At 34.2% G+C, this 20,962-nt stretch overlaps 1 protein-coding gene across 2 annotated transcripts in view; it reads left to right on the forward strand.

Annotated features, from left to right (window-relative positions):
* Positions 1–3,400: 3,400 nt before the first annotated feature.
* LOC127716501 (uncharacterized) overlaps positions 3,401–20,962 on the forward strand; it is a 295,020-nt gene continuing 277,458 nt past the window's right edge. The window contains exons 1-4 of one of the 2 annotated variants that reach the window (XM_052222740.1): positions 3,401–3,934; positions 9,042–9,276; positions 9,755–9,949; positions 13,575–13,682. The gene's annotated coding sequence lies outside the window, so the exon portion shown is untranslated. Of the gene's footprint in view, positions 3,935–3,975; positions 4,176–9,041; positions 9,277–9,754; positions 9,950–13,574; positions 13,683–20,962 lie in introns of those variants that run through there. The other variant, XM_052222738.1, reaches the window with a different exon arrangement.

A 20,962-nucleotide genomic window follows, 5' to 3' on the forward strand; every position in this document is an offset into this window, starting at 1 on the left:
ATCGTGAGTGGAATATAGAGAGGGAGTTAATCTGTGAGAGAATGTGATTTCATAGTAAGGGCAGGGTGTACTGGTCTGGAAGTATAGTTTCTGTTTTGTCTCATGTAGTTTCTGTTTTCTACATCAATCTGATAAGTTTAAATATTGAGAAATTGCTGTCGTCTAAAAGTTCACAGGTTAACAGCCTTTCTTGTTACTGTTTATGTGCTGCTTATATATAAATATTGTAGCACTTCTCAGTAGCTAGATAGAGTTGTGGCTTTTCATCAAATTAAGCAGCAGCTTCTGTACAGTTCATGTTGGAATGATACCAAGTGCTGTGTTTTTCTTTCAAGTTGAGAACATTTTTGATCTTCATGAACTAGTAATTACACATGATGAAGCTTTTTATGGCCCCGCAACAAAGCTGTCGGGGCCATATAGTTTTACCCTTGTCTGTCATTCCATCATTCCGTCAATCCATCTTTCCATCATTCTGTCATTCCGTCATTCCGCAACAAACCATTATACGGGCTTTTTTTCTAACTGCCTTCAGATATTAGGCTGATTTTTGGTATGTGAGTTCACCATGATGAGTTTTAGATGAAGTTTTAGTTTCGTTCTGGTCCGCTAATTTTTGCCAAAATTACAGGCTTTGGACTTCGATAAATTGTTGAAAATCACAGTTATACAGACTTTTTTTTCTAAAGGCCTTCAGATATTGGGCTGATTTTTGGTATGTGAGTTAACCATAATGAGTTACAGATCAAGTTTGAGTTTTGTCCTGCTCTACTATTTTTGCCGAAATTACGGGCTTTGGACTTCGATAAATTGTTGAAAATCACAGTTATACAGGTTTTTTTCTAAACGCCCTTCAGATATTGGGCTGATTTCTGGTATGTGAGTTAACCATGATGAGTTACAGATCAAGTTTATGTTTAGTTCCGCTTTGCTAATTTTCCCCAAAATTACAGGCTTTGAACTTTGATAAATGGTCGAAAATCACAGTTAAATGGAGTTTTTTAAAGCCTGAAGATTTTGAGCAGAATTTTGATATGTGAGACTACCATCATGTTTGTGTTCACATGTGTTGTTGAAATTGCAGATTTTTCAACTTTTTGAGACAGGGCCATTCGTGTCGTTTCGACACATCTAGTCTTTTTTTGCAACATGTTTTTTTTATCAACACAACCAAAACACTTCAAAATTAAATATACACTTTTGACATTCATAATGATTATCAATTATTTTCAAATTTACATTAAATAATCAAATAACTTTAGTATAAGTAAATAGAAATGTATGAAATTTGAACACAAGGTTTATAACCACACAAGAAAGGTTGGGGTTGATTTAAGGGGTTGTGGTCCCAACAGTTTAGGGATTTAAGGAGGCAAAAAGGGGCCCAAAAAAACATTTTTCTAGTTTCCAGACAATAACTTGTGGAACATTGTATGGATCTCTCTGAAATTATACCACGATTTTCCATTCCTCAAAAGGATGGTTAGGATTGGCTTTTGAGGGTTATAGCTTAAACCAATTAGGAATTGGGGGCAAAAAAGGGGGAAAACAATGATTTCCTGTTTGATGGACTATTACTTATTTAAGTACATGAATGTTACGTTTGAATTACATCCCTTACACTACTTTTAAATCATGTATAACGAAATGTATTGTCTTGAGGTGATTTGCTGCCAATTTGTTTTTAGAAAAAAGTAAAATCACAAAAATACTAAACTCTGAGAAAAATTCAAAACGGAAAGTCCCTAATCAAATGGCTAAATCAAAAGCTCAAACACATGAAATGAACGGATAACAACTATCATATTCTGACTTGGTACAGACACTTTCTTATGTAGAAAATGGTGGATTGAGCCTGCTTTTATAACTAGCTAAACCTCTCACTTGTATGACAGTCACATCAAATTCCATTATATTGACAACGATGTGTGAACAAATCAAACAGACATAACAGGTGAAAATGTCAAAAATACAGCCATCAAGAGAGAACTAACTGTTTTAAAAAAGAATTTTAGGATGTATTTAAATGGGAAATTATGGTTGCAAATTCTATTTGGAATTTTAAATTGTAGATTACAGAAATTTCAGAAATTAAAAAGACATTTTCTTTAAATATAATTTATTTTTGCCAAAAAAAAAAGGGGAGGTGTCAATAAACAACAGCATAATAGTGTATTGCACAAGAGCAAAAAAAAAAAATGAGGGGTCAATACGCAACAGAAAGCTTAAGGGGTGTATTTTTTGGGGTAGGGGGGTCAATTCGCAACGATATAGTGTATTGCATATAAGCCAAAAAAATAATATAAATTGAAACATATAACCAATTTTAAGTTCCTTGACTACAGTTATTCTCTGTCAGAATCCTATTATGTGTCAAATATTTAATTACAATCCATATTCAGACCCAAGCGCGAATATTGTGTCCTTTTTTGCCCCAACTGTTCATGGTAGGACCTCTGCGGTCGTATCTAGCTGCGCTCGGCGAAGCAATTTATTATCTTTGAAATGTTTTGTAGGAAGTCTGCTTCACAGAAATACAAAACAAGTCGGTCATTAGGGATGACCAATAAGTACCCATAAGTGAGACTATAAAACATAACAAGGTTGAGAAAAATAAAATTTGGTACATTATAAACCTATAATAATGTAAGCTCTGTACAACTTTTTACCAACGAACAAATAAAAGTCGTATACAATTCATGTAAACAATTTAAGACATGCAAATAAAATAAAATGCATATCAATATGAAAGCATTATTAAGTGAAACAAGATGTCACAGTGCTCATGATAGCAACACTGAAAAAAGCACAGTTAAATTGAGCGCAGAGCCGGAATATAAAAGTAAAAACAAAGCAAAGGAGAAACTGAATATAAAGTACCGATGATAAAAGTATGTATGCAGTACCAGTGAAGATCCAGAAATTTTGATAAAGGGGATGGTAGTGTCCAAGAGGGGTCCCACTCCAGTCATGCTTCACTGATCCCTAAATAACTTAGTTAGTCAAACGAATTTTCCTACAAAGGGACCGGGACCCCTGTCCCCCACTTAATACGCCCCTGAGTACAAGTCATATTTTATGCCCATTATAGAATGACACGATTTCCCCGCTATAAATAACATTATCTTTAGTTTAGAATGAACAGTGTTTTCACAAGGTTCAGTTACAATTCATATTACATATAGATTTTTCTTTTAAATAATCATAACAGATATAAGTTTTAAGAATGTTCTAATTTACGAAAACAGGTTTGGTATTTGAATGTTAAATAAAACTGTTATTATAATAGTTTCCCAAAATAAAACCTTCCTCATTCAAAATATCTCTGACCATTGGCTATCGAACGGAGCAACAGGAGTACTTCTGTTTATTAAATAAAACCAACCGGAAGTTAGGTTGTTGTCGTGACTTTTCTACCAACTCATCCAAAGTGCAATATTGTTGTGTGATTTTACTTTATTCACGTGCTTTAGATAGATGACAACACAAATTACTATCAAGATAGATAAACAGAAGCTAAATTTTATTTACAATTTAAGTATCCAAATATTGTATGCTTTGTCATTACATAATTCAACCGACTAGATCTACAACAACCTATTCTCGGGAACCAGGTTCTGTAACCAACATCCTACAGACACTTGGCTGGTCAACACTAGCAACACGCAGACAAGGAGCCAGGCTTATACTCCTATATAAGATCCTGCATGGAGAAGCATCAGTCATTATCCCAGATTACATCAGGAGACCAACTGTAACAACCAGACAATACCACAGGCACAGAGACAGGTTTTCCAGAGTCAGCACTTCAACGGATGCCTATAAATACAGTTTCATCCCCAGAACAAATTTTTGACTGGAACCAATTACCTGAAAGTGACATCCAAGCCCCCACAACAGACGGCTTCCGGGTCTGTGTGTGGCAGTTCCTGGCGTAACTATTGATACCAGATTTTAACCCTGTACAGTTGCTGCAAACTTACATAATTTTATTTGATTTTGTTCCTGTAAATACACAAGTTTTTGTTTATTTTTAACTTGGCGTGTACTGGTTGACACACCCGCACAGTATATCTGTGTTATGGAAATTTCAACTGCAGATTAACCACAAAATATAGAAGAAGAAGTACAATAAACACTAGACAACAGGAATGACAGGATATATCTTCTGGGGGGTAAATGGTTAAAACTAGATATAAACAGATTAACTTACTAATGTTCTATTATATACTGGTAAAGTACTAGGGTATCAGTACTAGGGTATCAGGTTGTTCTGGCCCAAAATCAATCTGGCCCCAAAACAATCTGGTTAATTACACTGTGACCAATATTTACGACGGAAGCTTGATCAAATGTCGACAACCCATTTATGGTATTCAACAGCTCATTGGTCAGAGCTCTAGTCAAATCAGTATCCGGTCAAATCGGCACCCGGTATAGTCAAATCAGCACCTAGTCAAATTGGCACCTAGTTAAATGGCACCTGATGTAGTCTTTAGGCACACATGATAAATATATTTAACCCCAAAAATTTTTTTTGGATTGTATAATGGTATGATGTCGTCGTCTGCGTTGTCCGATGACACATTTGGTTTCCGGACAATAACTTTAGTTTACATGAATGGATCTCTTTCAAATTTAATAAAAACGTTCAATACCACAAAAGAAAGGTTGGGATTGATTTTGGGGTTGATGGTCCCACCGGTTAAGTAATAATAGGCCCAAAAAGGCCCCAAAACAAGCATTTTTCTACTTTCAGGATAATAACTTGTGTATAAGTATTTCAATTGCTCTGAAATTGTACCATAATGTTTAATACCACAAGTAAAAGGTTTGGATTCATTTTGCGGTCTATGGTGTCAACAGTTTAAAAGAATTAAGGGCCCAAAAGGGGCCAAAAACAAGCATTTTTGTAGTTTCTGGACAATAACTTGTGTGTAAGTGTATAGATCTCTCTTATATTGTACCACAAAGTTCCATATCACAAAAGGAAGACTTAGATTGAGTTTGGGCATTATTGTCCCATTCATGCAAGAATTAGGGGCCATAAAAGGGCCAAAAACAAGCATTTTTCTAGTTTCCAGACAATAACTTGTTGTAGTTTACAGTCAATAACTTGTGTTTAAGTGTATAAATCTCTCTGAAATTATACCACAAGTTTCCATACTACAAAGGGATAGTTATTTGGGGTTATGGCTTAAATCATTTAGCAATTAGGGGCCAAAAAAAGGGGGAAATACATGTTTTTCTGGTTAAAGGACAATTTAGACAATTTAAAAGCTGTGTTAGGGAGGTAATCCAATTTAAATTTAAAGAATACTGTTATATAAATGTTTGATTACCTCCCTTACACTGTTTGAAAATTATGTATTAAGAAATGATGATTGTCTTGAGATGATAAGCTGTAATTTTATTTAGAAGTAATACTATTCATTTATATTAATTTTAACCATGACTATGTCATTTTATATTTTTATATTTTATGATGTATTTATTAAATGAGTAGTTATTGTTTAAAACTCCATAAGAAATTTGAATTGAGATTATTATTGGAATAAAGGAAACGAGAAGATGAAAAAAAAGGGGGGGGGGGGTGTAGGGGGGAGACGGGGGTACAATTTTTCTCATTTCAGATTTCTTTAAATATTTTTTTTTAGGGGATTAATATTCAACAGCATAGTGTGTTACTCAAAAGCAAATGAATTTTTTAAGTTCATTAGACTACCAGAAACCTATACTGTGTCAACTATTTAATCACAATCCAAATTCAGAGCTGTATCAAGCTTGAATGTTGTGTCCATACTTGTCCCAACTGTTCAGGGTTCGACCTCTGCAGTCGTATAAAGCTGCACCCTGCGGAGCATCTGGTTACTTTATGTTTACATTAATATTTGAAGATTTGAACAAATCAAAGGGGAAACCAGGCATTATCTTGCATAATATGAAAAAGAAGATGTGGTACGATTGCCAATGAGAAACGAGCCACAAGAGACCAAATGACACAGAAATTAACAGCTACAGGTCACCTTACGACCTTTTACAATGAGCAAAGCCCATACATATAAGTTCTTTCAGTAATTTAACATGCCTAAATACCTTTGCTTACCATGATAAAAAGTTGAATAATGGAGATAAAGGGTATAATATATCAATGAGACAGCAACTTAATGACACAAAAAGTAAGAAGACATTTAAATATCAACACCAAAGCATCAAAGACCATTTGGATTGTATCTAAAAACCACAGGGTTAAGATTTTAAATACCTGGTTAAACTGTTGTATAACATTTCAAATACTGTTAATACAGAAATTATTGTATGGTTTTTATATTGTGAATGATATGGTTTTTTTTACTGACCCTGGTTATCCATGAGGGTCTTGCATGGTCGTATATGTGAATAATGTATCTGGGTGGGTATCACCAGGTGTATATGTATACACAATATATTGTGAGATGAAGCATAGCCAGACAACTGCCAGGGGTGTAGCTAGGTATCCAATAAACTGAAGGCACAAATTGCGGCAGGGGGTCTGGGGCCCCATAAGGCCCCTGGTAAGGGGTTCTGGGGGCGTAGCCCTCCGACGGAAAACAGTTTTCAGCATTTAAGTTGCAAAATTTTGTGTACAAAAAAACATAAAAAAACGTCATTTTATCATGATAATATACATGAAAACAATGTCGAAAAAATAAACATAATTCTACAATTACATCTGACTGATGAATTAACCGGCAGTACAATTGGAAATATAAAAAAAAAAACAATATCTATTTACTATTAATAAGCTAGGTGCATTTTTCTATATTTTTTTTATCTTAGGAAATTACTATTGAAACATTGTTTATCTGTTATCTTGAAATTATCGTTTGAAAAGGATGTTTTTTTATAGAGATGACTTAAGCCAATCAGAAAGTCAGACTAGAGGTCACATGTCTGGCATTTCATTCTCCTGTCTCATATTCTAAAATGTTATGGATAATTAAAACATTGTTGTGATGTCATTCTATTGTTTTACCCGTTCTTTATTTCAGTAGACCTCCTCTTTCTTAAAAATATTGGACAGCTAAAGGGTAGCATTACTGATTCTTACAGATAAATGATAGTTCAATCACTGAAATAAAAAAAAAACTATTAATTACCCCAATTGTTTTCATCATGTAAACAAAAATAAAACCGAAGATCAAATGACAATTAAAAAAACATTTTATTAAAGTCACCTTCCGATACAATAATTTTGTCCCTCATCAAAACGGTTTCTTGAGAAAAAAATCACTTTCAAATTGATTTTTGTCTCGCTTGACGGAGTCTAAAAGCGAGACATAGGTATGCTGTTTCCGGCGTCAGCGGCGACGGTGGCTTCAACAATGTATTAGTTTGTGATTATGTCTAGTATATAAGTATTTCAATTGCTCTGAAATTGTACCATAATGTTTAATACTACAAGTAAAAGGTTTGGATTCATTTTGCGGTCTATGGTGTCAACAGTTAAGAATTAAGGGCCCAAAAGGGGCCAAAAACAGGCATTTTTGTAGTTTCTGGACAACAACTTGTGTGTAAGTGTATAGATCTCTCTTATATTGTACCACAAAGTTCCATATCACAAAAGGAAGACTTAGATTGAGTTTGGGCATTATTGTCCCATTCATGCAAGAATTAGGGGCCATAAAAGGGCCAAAAACAAGCATTTTTCTAGTTTCCAGACAATAACTTGTTGTAGTTTACAGTCAATAACTTGTGTTTAAGTGTATAAATCTCTCTGAAATTATACCACAAGTTTCCATACTACAAAGGGATAGTTATTGGGGGTTATGGCTTAAATCATTTAGCAATTAGGGGCCAAAAAAAGGGGGAAACACGTGTTTTTCTGGTTAAAGGACAATTTAGACAATTTAATAGCTGTGTTAGGGAGGTAATATTTCAATTGATAGTACATATTGACGATCCTTCATTTAAAAAAAAAAATAGGCACGTAAACACTGAGACTACTACATAATAATACTAACTTTTGGAATACGGCGCATCGACCATTCATATTTTGATTCTTAAACCTTCACCCTCCCCGGCCACACAAACACATACACACACACAGTCAATACGTCATGCAGAAGTTCTGTTCTGTTCATACTAACGGTGTCTAACAAAATTCAAGAAATTCATATTTTCTTATATCCTGTACTGTAAAATCCCTACCTGCTTAGGAATTTGAATAATTATCATCATTACATGTAGATCTGAGAGTACTCGAAGTTACTGAAAGCTAGTTGATTGATTGATTGATTGATAGATTGATAGACATCAAGAGGCAAATAATTCATGCAGGTTCAGGACTAAAACAGATAGAGGTCGTCCAGGATGAAGGTCTGGAAATTTGGAAATACCATGCATTGGAAAATGAGGGTTTATGAAATAGGAACAGAAATTTGCCTTTCAGTAGACAACCTACTAACCCCTCAAAGAGTTGTTTCAAGTGTCTTAACGTGCAGAGAGCGTGGCATTCTTTCTCTCTTCACTAGGCATCAGATTGAACTTGGGCCAACAACAACTAATTAAAAAAAATCATTTATCTAAGTTGAGGTTCATTCAAGTATTTGTTGATTGAAGTGAATTATCTGAACCAAAGTTCTAGTTTATAGTTTCTATATTAGGTGGAATATAATGACATACAGTTCCAATACACCACTGATTCAATAAGGATGATAGACTAGTGTACGCATGACATTCGATAATTAAAGAGTTTTGACGAATTCACATGCATCTACAGATAACATTGTTTATTACTTTTTTTAATAAAAAAATTATTTGTTAAAAAATTATGTGTAGGCAGCTACGCCCCTGACTGCAGTTAATTACGTTTATTATATGCATTCAATTATAATTACTTTTTCATGTGATAGAAAAACTTTATAAAGTCATAAAGTAAAGATTATGTGAAATTATCTAATAGGTTTTTTCAGGAAAGTAACTAAAGTTAACTTTAAGTGCAGTATATCTGTGGACATTTTTTGTTCTGATAGTAATATTTTCTTTCTCTTTCACAATAGATGGATGGTAACTGAATCAATACAAATAGCCTCATTGAATTTGAAAAAGCTGCAAATGATCTCAGTAACAAAAGATTGTTAGTGTGCAGTGTGCAGACAGTGGTTAAACAGAAGTTAACATTCTATCAGTTTTGGGATTTTACAATCTGCTAGAGGAAATAATAGGAGAAAAAGGGACCTGTGTGGTAAAAACTTCCTAAAAGTCGTCCTTTATGTGTTCAACTTTTTCTTTTGGGTAAGTGTATTATATATATGTTTATAGTTGTAGAAAAGGCAACTTAAAAAGATATTACAATTTAAATGATTTATTGATTATTGGTTGCTTAGAATCATCCATTGGCAAATATTATATATGCATGTTCAGAACTAACTATATAAAGTATAGAATTTGTAAAAGTATAATATAAGACATAAGAGAAGATATAGATACATGTTAATTGAATAATCTCCCTTTGTTCTTTGTTCAAATTAAATGAAATTCTTCCTTCATTGTTTACTGTATTCTGTTGCCAGTAAGATTTTATAACCATGCTAACAGGATAAAAGATCCTAATATAAAATTATTTCTAATTTCTCAGCTAACATTGCTAACTTCAAATTACAAAAATATTACGTTTCCTAACTTTTCTTTATCATGTTCTGTCAATTAATTAAATGTTCTTTAAAATTCAATAGTATTTTTATGCATGATAAATTCTATATTTCTTTTCCAGCTGACAGCCCGGTTAGCTTTCCTAGCATTAGGGTTATATATCAAGTTCCAGAAGCATACCTATATCAATCTGCTAGGGAACAGTACTTTCCCTTTGGCAACATACTTGCTACTAGGAACAGGAGCCTTTATTATCTTGTCAGGAATCATTAGTTGTACTGGGACATGTATAGAAAATAGATGTTTTATGGTTATGGTGAGTTATTTCCCTTTGAACACATTGTCTACTAAGAATGTATACCAAAATTAAGTTTTTTAACTTTTCACAAGCAAACCCAACAATAAATTGAAAAAAAAACCATTTCAGCTAATTCCAATTACATGTTATTTTACTTATGATTGTAATGGATATTATGTTGTATGGTCTGTTCGTCTGTCAGTCCAAATAGATTTTTAGGTTGTTTACATTGACGTTGTGGTCTTATCAACATGAAAATAAGGCCACATGATGTGAAATTACTATGGTATTAGGCCTATTCCACGGTTCACTAAACATTGAAATTATTACATTCTCAAGTTTAAAGTCATATGAAACTAGTGACTAATGAAAAATAATGCTTATCCAATTCTTGAACCAATAAAATTGAGAATTAATGGAAATGGGGAATGTGTCAAAGAGACAACAACCCGACCATAGAGCAGATAACAGCCGAAGGCCACCAATGGGTCTTCAATGCAGCGAGAAACTCCCGCACCCGGAGGCGTCCTTCAGCTGGCCCCTAAACAAATATGTATACTAGTTCAGTGATAATGGACGTCATACTAAACTCCAAATTATACACAAGAAATTAAAATTAAAAATGATACAAGACTAACAAAGGCCAATGGCTCCTGACTTGGGACAGGCGCAATGCATGTTTAAATCATAAACTTAGTCTTCTCTGCACGATTTTATCATTTTTTACGCAAAGATATCGTTTTTAAATTGTCAATTTTTTTTCTCTCTGTCTGTTATGATCTAACAAATATGGTAGCTCATTAATTGCCGTGTTTTGAAGCCGAAGTTTACCGATTGTTACTTTTTAGTAAACTATCAACAAAAAAGGATGCAATCTATTGGCGATTTTATCATAAAGATGCTGCTAATAAATGCCTCTTTAATAAGCTAGGTGTATTTTTCTATATTTTTTTTATCTTAGGAAATTACTATTGAAACATTGTTTATCTGTTATCTTGAAATTATCGTTTGAAAAGGATGTTTTTTTATACAGATGACTTAAGCCAATCAGAAAGTCAGACTAGAGGTCACATGTCTGGCATTTCATTCTCCTGTCTCATATTCTAAAATGTTATGGATAATTAAAACATTGTTGTGATGTCATTCTATTGTTTTACCTGTTCTTTATTTCAGTGATTGGACTATCATTAACCTGTAAGAAACCATTATGTTACCTTTAGCTGTCCAATATTTTTAAGAATAGACCTCCTCTTTCTTAAAAATATTGGACAGCTAAAGGGTAGCATTACTGATTCTTACAGATAAATGATAGTTCAATCACTGAAATAAAAAAAAACCTATTAATTACCCCAATTGTTTTCATCATGTAAACAAAAATAAAACCAAAGATCAAATGACAATTAAAAAAACATTTTATTAAAGTCACCTTCCAATACAATAATTTTGTCACTCATCAAAACGGTTTCTTGAGAAAAAAATCACTTTCAAATTGATTTTTGTCTCGCTTGACGGAGTCAAAAAGCGAGACATAGGTATGCTGTTTCCGGCGTCGGCGGCGACGGCGGCGTCAACAATGTATTAGTTTGTGATTATGTCTAGTTTATGGTGAACCACTAGTGGTAAGTCAAAGATATTTGGTATGCAGTTGTATTGGTATTGGCACATCTCATTACCATGGGGATTATTTGGCCTCACCCCCTCAGTCATGGTCTATTGACTTTGAAACTTTGCTTAGTTTTCATGTATTAGTTTGTGATTAGGTCATTTTATGGGGAACCACTAGTGGTAAGTTAATGATTATTGGTATGCAGTTGTATAAGCATTGGCATATCTCATTTCCATGGAGATTATTTGGCCCCGCCCCCTCAGTCATGGTCTAATAACTTTGAAATTTTTGCTTAGTTTTCATGTATTAGTTTGTGATTAGGTCAGTTTATGGGGAACCACTAGTGATAAGTAAATGATAATTGGTATGCAGTTGTATAAGCATTGGCATATCTCATTTCCATGGAAATTATTTGGCCCCGCCCCCTCAGTCATGGTCTATTGACTTTGAAACTTTTGCTTAGTTTTCATGTATTAGTTTTTGATTAGGTCAGTTTATGGAGAACCACTAGCGATAGGTCAATGATATTTAGTATGCAGTTGTATTAGCATTGGCACATTTCATTACCAGGAAAATTATTTGACCCCTGCCCCCTCAGATATGGTTTATTGACTTTGAAATTTTGCTTTATTTAAATGTATTAACTTGTGTTTGAAATTTTGCTATATTTAAATGTATGAGCTTGTGTTCAGTTATGTTTAAAGGGAACTACTTATGATAAGTCAATGGTATTTAGTATGCAGTTGTATTAGCATTGGTACATCTCATTTCCATGGAGATTGTTTAGCCATGTACCGTCAGTCATGGTTCATCGACTTTGAATATTTGCAAAATGTACATGTTAAATAAAGTGTTTCTATTTTAATTTCAACATTTGCATTATCGAAATTACAAAAAAGCAGGACATATCTCTGTGATAACAGCTAGTTTATTAACACTACCAATACTTATAACACAGCCATTTTTCTCATGTTTTTGGGTTGTCTCTTTTAGCACTAATTCAATAAGTTGATTATGCTCGTTGTAAGTCTTGCTTTTATGAATTTCTTTTTCCAAAAGATTTATCCTCGTCCGTCTTTAGGTTATCAAAATTGACCTCTGGTGATTTCCTAACATCATTTTCAACTGCAACTAAAATGAAAAAAGCAATAAAGTAATGCTTCTAAAATTTGATAGATCATGCCGCAATACAAGGGTCATGAACAACGGAAACCTTATCCTGTGTGCAAAGTGCGAATTAGAACATCCTTCATGAACCAGGGGACTATGAAAGTTTTTATAATTTTCAGGTTTCAACGTGTAAAACAATGTAAGATATAAGCCTCTAACAGTCCATTCTGTAAAATATTTTACAGAATGGATTGTTATTGGCTTATATCCCTTAGAGAGAAAAATATCATGTGACATCAAACATTATCCATTGATTTTAGCAAACCTTAAATATCTAAATATTATAAAATATATCTAAATAAAGTAGTATACCGCTGTTCGAAACTCATAAATCGATAGAGATAAAAACAAATCCGGGTTACAAACTAAAACTGAGGGAAACTCATCAAATATAAGAGGAGAACAACGACACAACAAAAACACAACATTAAAATGTAACACACACAGAAACGAACTATAATATAACAATGGCCATTTTCCTGACTTGGTACAGGACATTTTAAGAAAAAAATGGTGGGTTGAACCTGGTTTTGTGGCATGCCAAACCTCCCGCTTTTATGGCAACGTCAAACACAACACCAAAACGACAACATCACATGACAGGACCACAAAACAAATAAATGGGAGAACATATAGGACAGAGAAACACACGAATAATAGCTAACAAAAGGTACTAGGCTTAAAATTCAATACGTCAGACGTGCGTCTCGTCCACACAAGACCAACCAGTGACGCTCAGATGAAAAAAGTTTGAAAGCCAAAACAAGTACAAAGCCAGAAATTATGGAATCATTGTTCAAAAGTACCTTTATGGTAGTAGTAGAATCTTTTTTTAAATATATTTCAATCTAATTTATGTACATACAGGTTGGAAGAGACTGATGAACTATACATATCTGGGACACAGAATCAATGAAACATCGTCAGTACTGAAAGGTCAACATCAAAGAGGGGTCTGTGCTGTAGACTTCTCAGGTATTTATTGTTTGTTCATTTTCAATCTTAATACAAAAAATTTATGCAGATTGAAACAGGATATTTTTGGTGGTTAACCTTGTAATGATTTTGACTGGAACAAAAGAATGGATGTCAGGAAAATCAGGAAAATAAGATTATAAGTACAGCTAGTATGGGAATAAAACCTGGAATTTTATCACCAGATCTGGTTGGACTTGGATATTTGTTGATTTGTGTTACTGCTTGAAAATAATCTACTACAGTGATACTTAATTTATTGCCACCTTTTGGAACATGTAAAATACTATCGACAAGTCAGGATGGCAGTATATCAAAGTAGAAATTTATATAAAAACTGCACACATTTGAGAAAAGTTGACTAGGATTATTCTGTAAATTCGTATTGGCATGCGTAGTCACCGGACACATCCATCTAGAACACCAATACCAATATTTAATATTCAAATAGTTCCAGTGTAATGCTGTGTGTTATTCAAGAAATAGAGTTAATTAATTGTCTATACAATTTTATACCCTTAAAGGTCACTTGCTGTGACAAAACTCCTGCAACTTTTATTGTATTGTACTTTCAATATTCGCATTGCACAGGCGCATGCAAAATCAATTGTTATATATAGTAATCCAGCATACATCCAAACGTGTAGAGCCGATTTTAACTTGGGGCCTACTATAAATAATAAAAACAATGGCAATACAACTATATCAAAGTAAGAAGATATATATTCCTTGATAATTATCAGATGTAGGCTTATCAGACTTTTCTTCCCCGATCTTCCTGATTCGCAGCGGGAGCTTTGCATGTATATAGCCTATGATTTTCATATAGTGTGAACAATGTATTTCTTCCACTGATGTCTTCCTATTTTTCTTATGCATTCCCAATATTTATATGTGTTGCGCCTTAAAGATGAAATCATATTCATTTGGATATGGTTCAGTATAACAGGAACATATATATTGATATACTGTTCCCAGGGTATAAGTTAACGGAGCTGTATGTCAAACTGAATTAAATTGTCTAGTCAGTTATGACATACAATTATCCATGACTTGAGTTTGAGCAGGTAGATGTTTCTTTGAGTTTATATCCTAAAAGGATTCACCACACGCACTGTTTAGGTTTTATTAGTCTATAGATTATTGAAAACACAAAAGGGGTCTGAAAGAGGGGGAGGGGGGTAAATTGTTTGATCCTTAATTTCTGGAAAAAATAACTTAATTTATACAGGGAAGTGAAAAAAAATAGTTTGTTTACCTTGAAAATTATGATAAAATAAATAAAACATTTAGTTTTAAAATAAATCGTGTTCCTGTCGATCTTTGATATTGAAGAAAATAGTTTTTATTCTAAATTGATTTGCATTAATATAACTGAGAAATTCACTGCATTTTGTGCTTAATCTATTGGGTTCTTAGGCTTAAGAATTGCGTTAATTAAACATGAAACTGGTTTTGCCAACTACTGGTATCAATTTGTTAAACAAAAAAATATGTAATGGATTTCCATTATAGAAAATTGTAGAAATGTATATAAATTTAGAACTAAATGCCCAAAATACAGCCTCGAAAATTTTCCATTTCAAGTTTTCATCCAAATCTACAATGCTGACTTTCTATCTGAAATGTTTTAATGTTCTGATATCATATTTATGTGTCTAGGCTGGTGTCAAGTTTTATTGATCATTTGTGAAATCCAGAAAAAAGTAGATTAACATTGAGAAAAATGTATTCATGGTCCTGGTTCTGGTGTTTTTAAAGTTATTCAAATGTGAGGTGCTTAATTTACATAAAAAGATGAAGATGATGTGTCCAGCTGTGTCCGCCTGTAGCCAGCAGATTAAATAAGTTTTATATAGATATTACGTTGTGTCCACTTGTGTCCGCCTGTAGTCACTAGTTTTTATATGTTTTATATAGAAATAGCACTGTGTCCTGCTGTGTCTGCCTGTAGCCAGCAGATTCTATAAGTTTTATATAGATATTACGTTGTGTCCACTTGTGTCCGCCTGTAGGCCCCTGTTTCTGTAATTTTTATATAGAAATATCACTGTGTCTAGCTGTGTTCGCCTGTAGCCAGCACATTCTATGTTTTATATAGAAATTACGTTGTGTCCACTTGTGTCCGCCTGTATCCCCAGTTTTTATAATTTTTATAGAGGAATAGCACTGTGTCCAGCTGTGTCCGCCTGTGGCCACCAGATTCTATAAGTTTTATATAGAAATTACATTGTGTCCACTTGTGTCCGCCTGTATCCCCAGTTTTTTATAATTTTTATAAAGGAATAGCACTGTGTCCAGCTGTGTCCGCCTGTAGCCACCAGATTCTATAAGTTTTATATAGAAATTACGTTGTGTCAACTTGTGTCCGCCTGTTTCCCCAGTTTTTATAATTTTTATAAAGGAATTGCACTGTGTCCAGCTGTGTCCGCCTGTAGCCAGCATATTATATAAGTTTTATATAGAAATTACGTTGTGTCCACTTGTGTCCGTCTGTAGCCTCCTGTTTCTTAAAGTTTTATATAGAAATAGCACTGTGTCCAGCTGTGTCCGCCTGTAGCAAGCAGATTCTATACGTTTTCTTTAGAAATTACATTAATGTGTCTACTCGTGTCCGCCTGTATCCCCATATATCTTAAAGTTTTAAATAGGAAATAGCACTGTGTCCAGCTGTGTCCGCCTGTAGCCAGCAGATTCTATAGTTTTATATAGAAATTACGTTGTGTCCACTTGTGTCCGTCTGTAGACCCCTGTTTCCTAAAGTTTTATATAGAAATAGCACTGTGTCCAGCTGTGTCCGCCTGTAGCCAGCAGATTCTATAAGTTTCATATGGAAATTATGTTGTGTCCACTTGTGTCTGCCTGTACATAGCCCCCTGTTTCTGTAATTTTTATATAGAAATAGCACTGTGTCCAGCTGTGTCCGCCTGTAGCCAGAAGATTCTATAGTTTTATATAGAAATTACGTTGTGTCCACTTGTGTCCGCCTGTATCCCCAGTTTTTATAATTTTTATAAAGGAATAGCACTTGGATTTCCATTATAGAAAATTGTAGAAATGTATATAAATTTAGAACTAAATGCCCAAAATACAGCCTCGAAAATTTTCCATTTCAAGTTTTCATCCAAATCTACAATGCTGACTTTCTATCTGAAATGTTTTAATGTTCTGATATCATATTTATGTGTCTAGGCTGGTGTCAAGTTTTATTGATCATTTGTGAAATCCAGAAAAAAGTAGATTAACATTGAGAAAAATGTATTCATGGTCCTGGTTCTGGTGTGTTTAAAGTTATTCAAATGTGAGGTGCTTAATTTACATAAAAAGATGAAGATGATGTGTCCAGCTGTGTCCGCCTGTAGCCAGCAGATTAAATAAGTTTTATATAGAAATTACGTTGTGTCCACTTGTGTCTGTCTGTAGACCCCTGTTTCCTAAAGTTTTATATAGAAATAGCACTGTGTCCTGCTGTGTCTGCCTGTAGCCAGCAGATTCTATAAGTTTTATATAGATATTACGTTGTGTCCACTTGTGTCCGCCTGTAGGCCCCTGTTTCTGTAATTTTTATATAGAAATATCACTGTGTCTAGCTGTGTTCGCCTGTAGCCAGCACATTCTATGTTTAATTTAGAAATTACGTTGTGTCCACTTGTGTCCGCCTGTATCCCTAGTTTTTATAATTTTTATAAAGGAATAGCACTGTGTCCAGCTGTGTCCGCCTGTGGCCACCAGATTCTATAAGTTTTATATAGAAATTACGTTGTGTCCACTTGTGTCCGCCTGTATCCCCAGTTTTTATAATTTTTATAAAGGAATAGCACTGTGTCCAGCTGTGTCCGCCTGTAGCCACCAGATTCTATAAGTTTTATATAGAAATTACGTTGTGTCAACTTGTGTCCGCCTGTTTCCCCAGTTTTTATAATTTTTATAAAGGAATTGCACTGTGTCCAGCTGTGTCCGCCTGTAGCCAGCATATTATATAAGTTTTATATAGAAATTACGTTGTGTCCACTTGTGTCCGTCTGTAGCCTCCTGTTTCTTAAAGTTTTATATAGAAATAGCACTGTGTCGAGCTGTGTCCGCCTGTAGCAATCAGATTCTATACGTTTTCTTTAGAAATTACATTAATGTGTCTACTCGTGTCCGCCTGTATCCCCATATATCTTAAAGTTTTAAATAGGAAATAGCACTGTGTCCAGCTGTGTCCGCCTGTAGCCAGCAGATTCTATAGTTTTATATAGAAATTACGTTGTGTCCACTTGTGTCCGTCTGTAGACCCCTGTTTCCTAAAGTTTTATATAGAAATAGCACTGTGTCCAGCTGTGTCCGCCTGTAGCCAGCAGATTCTATAAGTTTCATATGAAAATTATGTTGTGTCCACTTGTGTCTGCCTGTAGCCCCCTGTTTCTGTAATTTTTATATAGAAATAGCAAAATTACGTTGTGTCCACTTGTGTCCGCCTGTATCCCTAGTTTTTATAATTTTTATAAAGGAATAGCACTGTGTCCAGCTGTGTCCGCCTGTGGCCACCAGATTCTATAAGTTTTATATAGAAATTACGTTGTGTCCACTTGTGTCCGCCTGTATCCCCAGTTTTTATAATTTTTATAAAGGAATAGCACTGTGTCCAGCTGTGTCCGCCTGTAGCCACCAGATTCTATAAGTTTTATATAGAAATTACGTTGTGTCAACTTGTGTCCGCCTGTTACCCCAGTTTTTATAATTTTTATAAAGGAATTGCACTGTGTCCAGCTGTGTCCGCCTGTAGCCAGCATATTATATAAGTTTTATATAGAAATTACGTTGTGTCCACTTGTGTCCGTCTGTAGCCTCCTGTTTCTTAAAGTTTAATATAGAAATAGCACAGGTTTTATTAGTCTATAGATTATATAAAACACAAAAGGGGTCTGAAAGAGGGGGAGGGGGTAAATTGTTTGATCCTTAATTTCTGGAAAAAATAACTTAATTTATACAGGGAAGTGAAAAAAAATAGTTTGTTTACCTTGAAAATTATGATAAAATAAATAAAACATTTAGTTTTAAAATAAATCGTGTTCCTGTCGATCTTTGATATTGAAGAAAATAGTTTTTATTCTAAATTGATTTGCATTAATATAACTGAGAAATTCACTGCATTTTGTGCTTAATCTATTGGGTTCTTAGGCTTAAGAATTGCGTTAATTAAACATGAAACTGGTTTTGCCAACTACTGGTATCAATTTGTTAAACAAAAAAATATGTAATGGATTTCCATTATAGAAAATTGTAGAAATGTATATAAATTTAGAACTAAATGCCCAAAATACAGCCTCGAAAATTTTCCATTTCAAGTTTTCATCCAAATCTACAATGCTGACTTTCTATCTGAAATGTTTTAATGTTCTGATATCATATTTATGTGTCTAGGCTGGTGTCAAGTTTTATTGATCATTTGTGAAATCCAGAAAAAAGTAGATTAACATTGAGAAAAATGTATTCATGGTCCTGGTTCTGGTGTTTTTAAAGTTATTCAAATGTGAGGTGCTTAATTTACATAAAAAGATGAAGATGATGTGTCCAGCTGTGTCCGCCTGTAGCCAGCAGATTAAATAAGTTTTATATAGATATTACGTTGTGTCCACTTGTGTCCGCCTGTAGTCACTAGTTTTTATATGTTTTATATAGAAATAGCACTGTGTCCTGCTGTGTCTGCCTGTAGCCAGCAGAATCTATAAGTTTTATATAGATATTACGTTGTGTCCACTTGTGTCCGCCTGTAGGCCCCTGTTTCTGTAATTTTTATATAGAAATATCACTGTGTCTAGCTGTGTTCGCCTGTAGCCAGCACATTCTATGTTTTATATAGAAATTACGTTGTGTCCACTTGTGTCCGCCTGTATCCCCAGTTTTTATAATTTTTATAGAGGAATAGCACTGTGTCCAGCTGTGTCCGCCTGTGGCCACCAGATTCTATAAGTTTTATATAGAAATTACATTGTGTCCACTTGTGTCCGCCTGTATCCCCAGTTTTTTATAATTTTTATAAAGGAATAGCACTGTGTCCAGCTGTGTCCGCCTGTAGCCACCAGATTCTATAAGTTTTATATAGAAATTACGTTGTGTCAACTTGTGTCCGCCTGTTTCCCCAGTTTTTATAATTTTTATAAAGGAATTGCACTGTGTCCAGCTGTGTCCGCCTGTAGCCAGCATATTATATAAGTTTTATATAGAAATTACGTTGTGTCCACTTGTGTCCGTCTGTAGCCTCCTGTTTCTTAAAGTTTTATATAGAAATAGCACTGTGTCCAGCTGTGTCCGCCTGTAGCAAGCAGATTCTATACGTTTTCTTTAGAAATTACATTAATGTGTCTACTCGTGTCCGCCTGTATCCCCATATATCTTAAAGTTTTAAATAGGAAATAGCACTGTGTCCAGCTGTGTCCGCCTGTAGCCAGCAGATTCTATAGTTTTATATAGAAATTACGTTGTGTCCACTTGTGTCCGTCTGTAGACCCCTGTTTCCTAAAGTTTTATATAGAAATAGCACTGTGTCCAGCTGTGTCCGCCTGTAGCCAGCAGATTCTATAAGTTTCATATGGAAATTATGTTGTGTCCACTTGTGTCTGCCTGTACATAGCCCCCTGTTTCTGTAATTTTTATATAGAAATAGCACTGTGTCCAGCTGTGTCCGCCTGTAGCCAGAAGATTCTATAGTTTTATATAGAAATTACGTTGTGTCCACTTGTGTCCGCCTGTATCCCCAGTTTTTATAATTTTTATAAAGGAATAGCACTTGGATTTCCATTATAGAAAATTGTAGAAATGTATATAAATTTAGAACTAAATGCCCAAAATACAGCCTCGAAAATTTTCCATTTCAAGTTTTCATCCAAATCTACAATGCTGACTTTCTATCTGAAATGTTTTAATGTTCTGATATCATATTTATGTGTCTAGGCTGGTGTCAAGTTTTATTGATCATTTGTGAAATCCAGAAAAAAGTAGATTAACATTGAGAAAAATGTATTCATGGTCCTGGTTCTGGTGTGTTTAAAGTTATTCAAATGTGAGGTGCTTAATTTACATAAAAAGATGAAGATGATGTGTCCAGCTGTGTCCGCCTGTAGCCAGCAGATTAAATAAGTTTTATATAGAAATTACGTTGTGTCCACTTGTGTCTGTCTGTAGACCCCTGTTTCCTAAAGTTTTATATAGAAATAGCACTGTGTCCTGCTGTGTCTGCCTGTAGCCAGCAGATTCTATAAGTTTTATATAGATATTACGTTGTGTCCACTTGTGTC

Source organism: Mytilus californianus, unplaced genomic scaffold, assembly GCF_021869535.1.
Source record: "Mytilus californianus isolate M0D057914Y unplaced genomic scaffold, xbMytCali1.0.p SCAF_9, whole genome shotgun sequence".
NCBI lineage: Eukaryota > Metazoa > Mollusca > Bivalvia > Mytilida > Mytilidae > Mytilus > Mytilus californianus.